At 35.6% G+C, this 8,839-nt stretch overlaps 1 long non-coding RNA gene across 1 annotated transcript; it reads right to left on the bottom strand.

Annotated features, from left to right (window-relative positions):
• Positions 1-202: 202 nt before the first annotated feature.
• LOC124835675 (uncharacterized) lies at positions 203-2,896 on the bottom strand. The gene is made up of 2 exons (XR_007028594.2): positions 2,030-2,896; positions 203-473 (listed from the first exon to the last, which is right to left on the bottom strand). It is a non-coding gene; the product is annotated as an uncharacterized LOC124835675 (long non-coding RNA).
• Positions 2,897-8,839: the final 5,943 nt, after the last annotated feature.

Here is an 8,839-nt window from a genome sequence, read left to right as displayed (position 1 = left end):
GAAATACCTTCATCACAAAGAACGCTATAAAATATAAACGGGTGTAAAATGTATGAAAATATAAGAAACAAGAATGGAAGAGTATAGGACTCGATGGGAGAACATGTTATTTAAAAGACAGACTAAAAACATGCACAACTAAAAAGTTCACTCAATCATTGGAAATACCATAATCAGAACTATATTTAAAAGACAAAGCAGATAAAGGAAATCGAAGTAGATCACATTCCAACACTCATGGTGTTATTTAGAGCATAAAAGTTTTAGGAGATATGAGTTGTTGATAGAAAGGAAAGGCATAACAAGACACACAAATATCCATGAGGGAGGCCTAGGTCGTTAAACTCCACTGTAAAACTTAACACAAACAAACACCAAACACAAAACACAGACAGCACATCTTATTGGCTTGCCAGTACCAATCTGGCCCTCTTGCGACCTGCTCCCCCACCACTGTTTAAACCAAACAAAACCTGAAAACGCAGACAAGGAAGAGTCAGATTTGTTGTAATGTAAGCCAAAGGCAAGAAATAAATAAACATGTAACCTTTTCATGCAAAGAAGGTTGCAAATTTAACAACTTTAAAGACAACACTCTCATACAACACTACAATTTTCTAAGTGCACTCAATCAAAGTTAGTCATACATATGGAGTATACATATCAATGAATATTGTGCCTAAAGACAATCATAAAAAATAGAACAAGGTCTCTTAGCAAAACGATACATTGTTTTACACATGTTGTAATGTTGACTATTATCTAAAAGGGTTGAGACACAATAAATATCTATTGTTCATAATTCATACACACACATATATATATCATAGTCATGATCCTCATGGATTATACAGCATATGCCAAAACTAATGGAACTCCTTTCCTTTTATAGTTGACAGTTCGCGATATCTGATTGAGAACACTCCTAGCTAGTTTTGTGTAGTACAAAATTGTCAGACACATTATTTAAAAAAAGTTAAATCATAATGTCATAATATTATAAAAACACCAAAGATGATCAAGTGACTTTAGACATATAAATAATTAATTGATGTGATATATATCTATAACAAAAATTAATTTTATATTTTACAAACACAAAAAGTAAACAACCTTCATGAAAACTGTTTTAAAAGGAATAAAAAACATATTTAATGTCTTACATCGATGTCTCCTTTACAAGAGCTGGAAGTTGTGATGGTTTGTTTAAAATCAGCGTCAATACTAACATAATCCAAGTTTGATAAAAGTAAATTAAAAGATTACAGAAACCAACAAAGATGCGGCTAAGTGCCCTCCACAGTTGGGAACTCTATTGCATGAAACGTATTTAAGATCTATTACTCGGATCATGCACTTAGATTAAAACATATCAAAACACCTCTATAACAGTAACAGATATATATAACTATGCAACTTCTCTCACATTTTTGTCTTCTCACTTTCACTTTAAAACAGTTATATTTGCTAATTATTTTAATTTTACCCTTTTAATACAAATACCTGAAAATCATAAAATATGAAGCAAAAGTAGATTACGACTTTTTTTTTTAACGAACCACCGTTTTCTATCAAAGAATATCTGACGGCCGTATGAATGAAAATATTCAATTAAAGGACAACACTACAATAATGCCTAATTAAATTTTCCTTTCTTAGTAAAACTTCATATTTAGTACAACATTTCCTTTAAATTTTTCTCATTTTGTTTTTCATTTTCATGATATTAAATTTTTGTCTTTCGTGCTATCTTAACAGATATTGATAATGCTTAATCAGACCTAATTCGCGCTGACCCAATCTTCCTACGTCTCAAAGGTGGGTCAAATAAGCACGGAAAATAAGGGAACCAATCATCATTTGTAGGCTAGACCAAGAGTAAAAGCTTGAGGATTTTTATTTTATTTTTTAATATTTTCTCTTGTCATTGAAAATCAGACATGAATCCCAGAAAACTTAATAGAAAAGTTAAAAAATTCATTATCATATACACATTGAGTCGTAAAACACTGAGGGGAGTGCTTCTTACCTCACTGTTAGGTTACCTTAGTTTGAACCGTTATTCAACACGAAACCTTGGAAATTCTGGGATCCAGTTCCAAGGTTCGTGAAGGATCTACAAGTTGTGCAATAGATCTCACCGCCTGTGGTCTTTGATTGAGAAGATGATGTGGTCTCCGATTTCACTTTTACGCCGTTTATCATTGAATTCTCGAATATTTGGCCAGCTCCACCGTTGAAAACCACTTTACCAGACTTATTTCTTCTTAGAACACATGAACATGAATCGCTTTTAATCTGTGAATCTTTGAAATTTTGTTTCCCTTCTTTGTGGTAGTTTTTGAAGGAAAGTTCTCTCGAAGGAGACACACCGGAAGAGGAAGCCTTCCTCTTGGACACGGGGTTAGGGCTTGTATTGTTTCCCATGGCTCAAAGACTCAAAGACTCAAAGACTCAAAGACTCAAAGACTCAAAGACTCAAAGACTCAAATACTCAAAGATTAAAAATAAATACTTTACGACTAGTCAGCATATTGAAAAATTCCCTCGCTTGGGGTCTTTATTATTTAAATTTGAAAATCTTAATATAAGACGACTTTGACGTGCTTAAGAAAAAAGACAACAACTTGGAAAGCGTTAAAAACAAATAAAATCAGCAATCTTTCGTAAATAGGATATGTTTAAACCTAAATTAACATGTAAAAGTTACTTTTTTTTCTTTAAAGTGGGCAGAAATTTTTCCTTCCATTTTTTTCCTCTATTTGCAAGACAAAAACATTATATATTTTTCACTCCTTCATATATGTACATATTCAGTGCTTGAGGAAGTTTCATCTTCTCTCTCTTCTTCCTCTCAACTCCACCATAGCAGCTACAAGTCTTCATCTTTTTTCAGTCGGATTCATAGATTCACAGCACGGTAGAGAGAAGAAGGCTTAAAGGAGAAGAGAGAGAGACAAGATAAGCCAGAGAAAAAGGAAATATTATTGATTGATTGATTCACTGAGTACAGAAAAGGGGAGAGATATATAAAGGGAAGGATAACTACAAAAGCGGGTCATGCAACCTAACCGAATGGTTATAAAAGGTGTACCAATATTATCAGCCCCCCTCAAGCTGGGCATAAATGTTTTGGAGACCCAGCTTGGAACGAAGAAGTTGAAAAATAGGGGGAGGTAACGGTTTGGTTAATATGTCGGCAATTTGCATAGTTGTGGAGATGGGAATAAGCTTGATCAGCCCAGCTGCAACCTTTTCACGTACAATGTGGCAGTCAATGTCAATGTGCTTTGTACGTTCATGAAAAACTTGGTTAGAAGCAATTTGTATGGCAGATTGGTTGTCGCAGTAGATGAGGGCAGGAGTCGTGTAAGTAACGTGGAGATCATGAAGCAGATATGTAAGCCACTACATTTCACACACAGTGCTGGCGAGCGAACGGTATTCAGCCTCAGAAGAACTACGGGAGACCGTCGGTTGTTTCTTGGAACGCCATGAAATGAGAGAGTTTCCAAGATAGATAGTGAACCCAGTGACCGAACGGCGAGTATTAGGACAGGTGGCCCAATCAGAGTCACAAAAAGCTTTCAGTTGGATAGTAGAGTTGCACGGAAAATGAATACCAGTACCAGGTGTACCTTTGAGATATCGTAGGATACGAGTAGTGGCTTGTTGATGGGCAGTCGTGGGGACAGACATAAATTGACTGAGGTGATTGACGGCAAAGGTAATGTCCGGACGGGTGGTGGTAAGGTAGATTAGTTTCCCAATAAGACGACGATAAGAGGCAGCAGCATCACCATTCAAAGACGAATCGATATTAGTGGCAGAATGTTTGTGAACCATGGGAGTAGGGACAGGAGAGCTGTCAAGCATGCCAGTTTCAACAAGAAGATCGAGGACATACTTTCGTTGGCTAAGGTGGATGCCTTTGGAGTTGCGGGCGACTTCAAGGCCGAGGAAGTAAGTTAGATCACCAAGATTCTTTATGCGAAAAGTTGAATGAAGAAGATTGGTGATGCGTTGGATTTCTCCATCATTGTTGCCGGTTATGAGTATGTCATCAACATAAATGAGAATTGCCGTAATGTATTGTCCATCATGTTGCAAGAAAAGAGAATTGTCAGATGTTGAACAGTTATAATTATGGGACAATAAGAAAGTATGTAACTTAGCATACCATTGTCGGCCAGCTTGTTTAAGACCATATAAAGATCTCTGCAGTTTGCAAACTTGATTCGGTGTGGAAGTGGTAAGACCAGGAGGAACTTTCATATAGACATCTTCATGAAGATCACCATGGAGGAAAGCATTGTTAACATCCAACTGTTTTAGTGACCAATTCTTTGTGGCAGCTATGGCAAGAAGGAGCCGGACGGTAGTGAGCTTGGCGACAGGAGCAAAAGTTTCTAAGTAATCCAACCCTTCTATTTGGTTGTATCCTTTGGCGACCAGACGTGCTTTATAACGATCGACCGAGCCATCAGAATTGTATTTAATTTTGTAAACCCAACGACAACCAATAGCAGTTTTATTAGGGGGTAAAGTGGTGAGGACCCAAGTATTGTTAGCCTGTAGGGCATCAAGTTCAACACACATGGCAGTAACCCATTCGGGATTTTTAGAAGCAACAGAATAAGAGTTTGGTTCAGTATTAGAAGTTATAGACAAAATAGTATGCTTGTAATGATTTGAAAGACGATTGTAGCAAAGATAATCTTTGATGGGGTAGCGGACAATGCTATTAGTTTTATAATCTTTTAAGTAAGCCGGAGTCGTTCGGGGTCTAGAAGAACGCCTTACACTTTCAGAGATATCATTACAATTATTATCAAGCTGAGTGATATCTGTAGGTGTGTTGTGAGAACCGGTCGACAAGTCAGTAATCAAATTACCGGGCGGTCTATCAGCAGTAGAAGAGCCGAGCGGTATATCATTAGTGGTGGGGCCGTACGGTAGGAGATGATCATAATTATGGGTGTAGTTAGTTGGCAGAGGAAGGGATAAAGAGTTCTCGGTTTTTTGAATATTGTGATATGGAAAAACATTTTCATGGAAAACAATATTACGGGAAACTTCAACCTTATGATTTTTGAGATTTAGGAAAAGATAACCTTTTGTGTGTCGTTTGAAACCTAAGAAAATTCCAGGGACAGCACGATCATCAAATTTCTTTCTGTGAGCAGTAATAGTGTTGGCATAGCAGAGACAACCAAAAACACGCAACATGGATAGGTCACAAGAAGACCCATGAAGACGATCATGTGGCGTATCATTTTGTAGAATAGGTGTGGGCATCTGATTGATCAAAAAAACAGCATGTTGAGCTGCATAACACCAGAAGACAGTTGGTAAATGTGAATGAAAAAGGAGGGCACGTGTGATATTTAAGATGTGTTGGTGTTTGCGTTCGACCACACCATTTTGTTCAGGTGTTTCAACACAAGTGGTTTGGTGATTAATGCCCTTATTTGAGAAGAGATCATGCATATTGAACTCAACACCATTGTCAGTTCGTATTATTTTAACCTTTTTATTAAACTGAGTTTCTATATTGCAGAGAAAAGTAAGAATATGGTTTTTAACAGAAGATTTATCTAGCATAGGTATAATCCAAGTGTAACGCGAAAAATCATCAACAATGGTCAACAGATATTTAAAACCATTCATAGAAGCAGTGCTGGGGCCCCATATGTCAATATGCAGAAGATGAAAGGAACATGATGAATGAGATGTACTAGCAGTATAAGGAAGTTTCTTTTGTTTAGCACGATGGCACGCATCACAAGGAATTTGAGTGTCATTTGTTATATAAACATGTTTATTTTGTAAAAGATGTAACCTATCATTTGAAAGATGGCCAAGACGAGCATGCCACAGATTTGGAGTCTGAATAGAGCATATTAAAGGACTACAACTAGTATCATTTTTACAAACAGATGAGTCAAAGAGATATAATCCATTGTGATGTCTAATCAAACCAATCTTCTCTTGACTTTGGGTGTCCTGCATGATGCAGCCGGAAGGAGAGAAAATTAGTGTACAATTAATGTTAGCAATAAGCTGTGAGACAGATATAAGATTGAATGAGAAGTCAGGAATATATAGCACATTAGAAAGATGGAATTTAGAGTGAAACCGAACAGTGCCCTTGTAATGAGCTTGGAGAATTTTTCCATTTGGTAATGTTATCGAAATAGGGGTAATCTTTTGATAAAAGGAGAAAATTTTTAAAGAGATGCAAACATGATCGGTGGCACCCGAATCAAGGAGCCATGTATTATCCGAATGAACGTGAAGAGCAGAAACAATATTACCTGGAGAGGTGTTGGTGGAGAGTGTCCCTACTTGATTAATGTGAACATTGGGAGCATTAGATTCAGATTTGTTGAACAGGTCGGCAAGAATTTGATATTGTTGAGGTGTGATTTGAATGGTCTCGGTAGAAGAATGATCAGGATCCAATCCGTTCGGTTGAATGGCATCACGGGCGGTTGAAACATTATGAATATGGCCGAGTTTGTTATCGGAAAACTTATGGCCAGGAGGATATCCATGTTTCTTGAAACACACATCTATGGTATGGCCAGTTTTACGACAGTATGTGCAGATCTTTCGATTGTTGTTGTTGGTGGTTTTTGCATTCCGGTGATCTTGGTTTGGAAAATCATGTTTTTTGAAGCAGGTGTTTTCTTGATGACCAACCCGATTGCAGTAGGTGCAAGTAATAGTGGTAGAACCGTTCGGTTGACAAGGAAAATTAGAATAGGAAATAGTTTTCATACTAGCAGTAACATGATCAGTCATGATATGACGTTCTTGTTGGATAACAAGAGAAAAAATTTTCGAAATTGGAGGAAGAGGGTCAAGAAGAAGAATATGAGATTGTATATTGGTATACTGAGAATTCAAACCTCGGAGAAGTTGCATTGCACGATCTTCGTGTTTCCGTTGAGAAAGAATCGAAGAAACAGTGCAAGAACATTTGGATTTGCATATACAGACAGGATCTGGGCGAAAACTATCAAGTTCATCCCAAATGATTCTGAGTTTGGTAAAGAATTCAGTGACAGAAAATTCGCCTTGGGACAAGGTGGTGGCTTCCATTTGTAATGTGGAGATCCTTGCAAGGTCACCTTGGGCAAAACGGATCTTCAGGTCGTTCCATATGTCGATAGCATTGTCCATCCAAATGATGCTCTCACGGATGGAGGGAGATACCGAGTGTAACAGCCAAGAAACCACCATACTATTACAGCGGAACCAAGCTTGAAACGTAGCATCAGTCTGTGCAGGTTGAGGCGCGGATCCAAGAACGAATTCCACCTTGTTCTTGGCAGAAAGAGCCGTAACGAAGGATCTGTTCCATGAATGATAGTTTGTATTGTTGAGTACGGGTGAGACAAGGGATATGGCGGGGTTTTCATTGGGGTGAAGATAAAGGTATGAATGTGTAGAATCGTGGGTTAGGATATTGGCTTCAGGGGTAGCCATTCAAGGAGAGGAAAGAAACAAGAACAAGATTGGAGTAAACAGAGAAATCAGAGAGCAGCAGAAATAACTTCTGATACCATCATAGATTCACAGCACGGTAGAGAGAAGAAGGCTTAAAGGAGAAGAGAGAGAGACAAGATAAGCCAGAGAAAAAGGAAATATTATTGATTGATTGATTCACTGAGTACAGAAAAGGGGAGAGATATATAAAGGGAAGGATAACTACAAAAGCGGGTCATGCAACCTAACCGAATGGTTATAAAAGGTGTACCAATATTATCACGGATCGTCATCTCCGTTCAGTTAGGTCATCGTCTCTGTTCAATCACGCTGATATCTCCATTCAGCTAGTCTTCGTCTCTTTTTAAATAAGAAAAAATTAAAAGAAATAAGAAAAACAAAAACAAAAAAAAATCACCATATCACAATATTTACCGATAAATTTTTCTATCAAAATTTATTGAAGTAAAAATATATCGATAATTTTTGACAAAAATAATTATTAACATATCAAAAAATCCATTAATATATTTATCGACAATAATATTACCAACGAAATTTTGATCGCAATATAATTTCTTTTTGTAAAGCAGATAGGAAAATTAATTGAGGTGCAGATAAACTCACAAATGAAAACTCAAAGTATGTCTACGTAATAATGAATGAAATTAAATTTATATATATATATATATATATATATATATATATATATATATATATATATATATATATATATATATATATATATATATATATATATATATATATATATATATATATATGGGTTTAGTATATAAGTTATTAATATGTCAACCTCTTTAATCATCTTTTGCTCAAAATTAACGAGTTATGCAAAGATAAAAAAAAGAAAGAAAATTATTCTCCTTTATCTCATTTTATTTGTGAAGTTTTTTTAACAAAAACAAAAAAGTTTTAATCTAGTATGAATAATCCATACATTTCAGTGTGTATTAATTTGTGAGAATTTTTTTTTTAAGTATATATGTTCTAGCCAAAAGCGTTAAAGTGACTTCTAGTTAAAAAGTCTAAATTATTTGACTGCAACTATAAATGGAACTTCTTTTCCAGGTTATATAATGGTTTCTATATATAAACTCTTAAAATCAACTTTCTTAATTATTTTTTGCGATAAGGCTTTGTAGAACAATAAATTGGTCATAGAGTTAATACTTTTTTATCTCTTAGTGTTATCTCATGTCTCATTATAATGACATATTTGGTATAAATAACAGTTATCTTTTCCAACTTAAAATTTTAAGATAAAGAACTTATATGATGTTTTCCTTAAATAGTATTAAATTTTCTCAATTTTATTTAACATGAA

The sequence above is a fragment of the Vigna umbellata genome, chromosome 1, assembly GCF_029865625.1.
Source record: "Vigna umbellata cultivar VRB3 chromosome 1, Vumbellata_1.0, whole genome shotgun sequence".
In the NCBI taxonomy this organism is placed as follows: domain Eukaryota; kingdom Viridiplantae; phylum Streptophyta; class Magnoliopsida; order Fabales; family Fabaceae; genus Vigna; species Vigna umbellata.
Note: the sequence above shows the minus strand (reverse complement) of the source record. Positions and strands in the feature narration are given on the sequence as shown.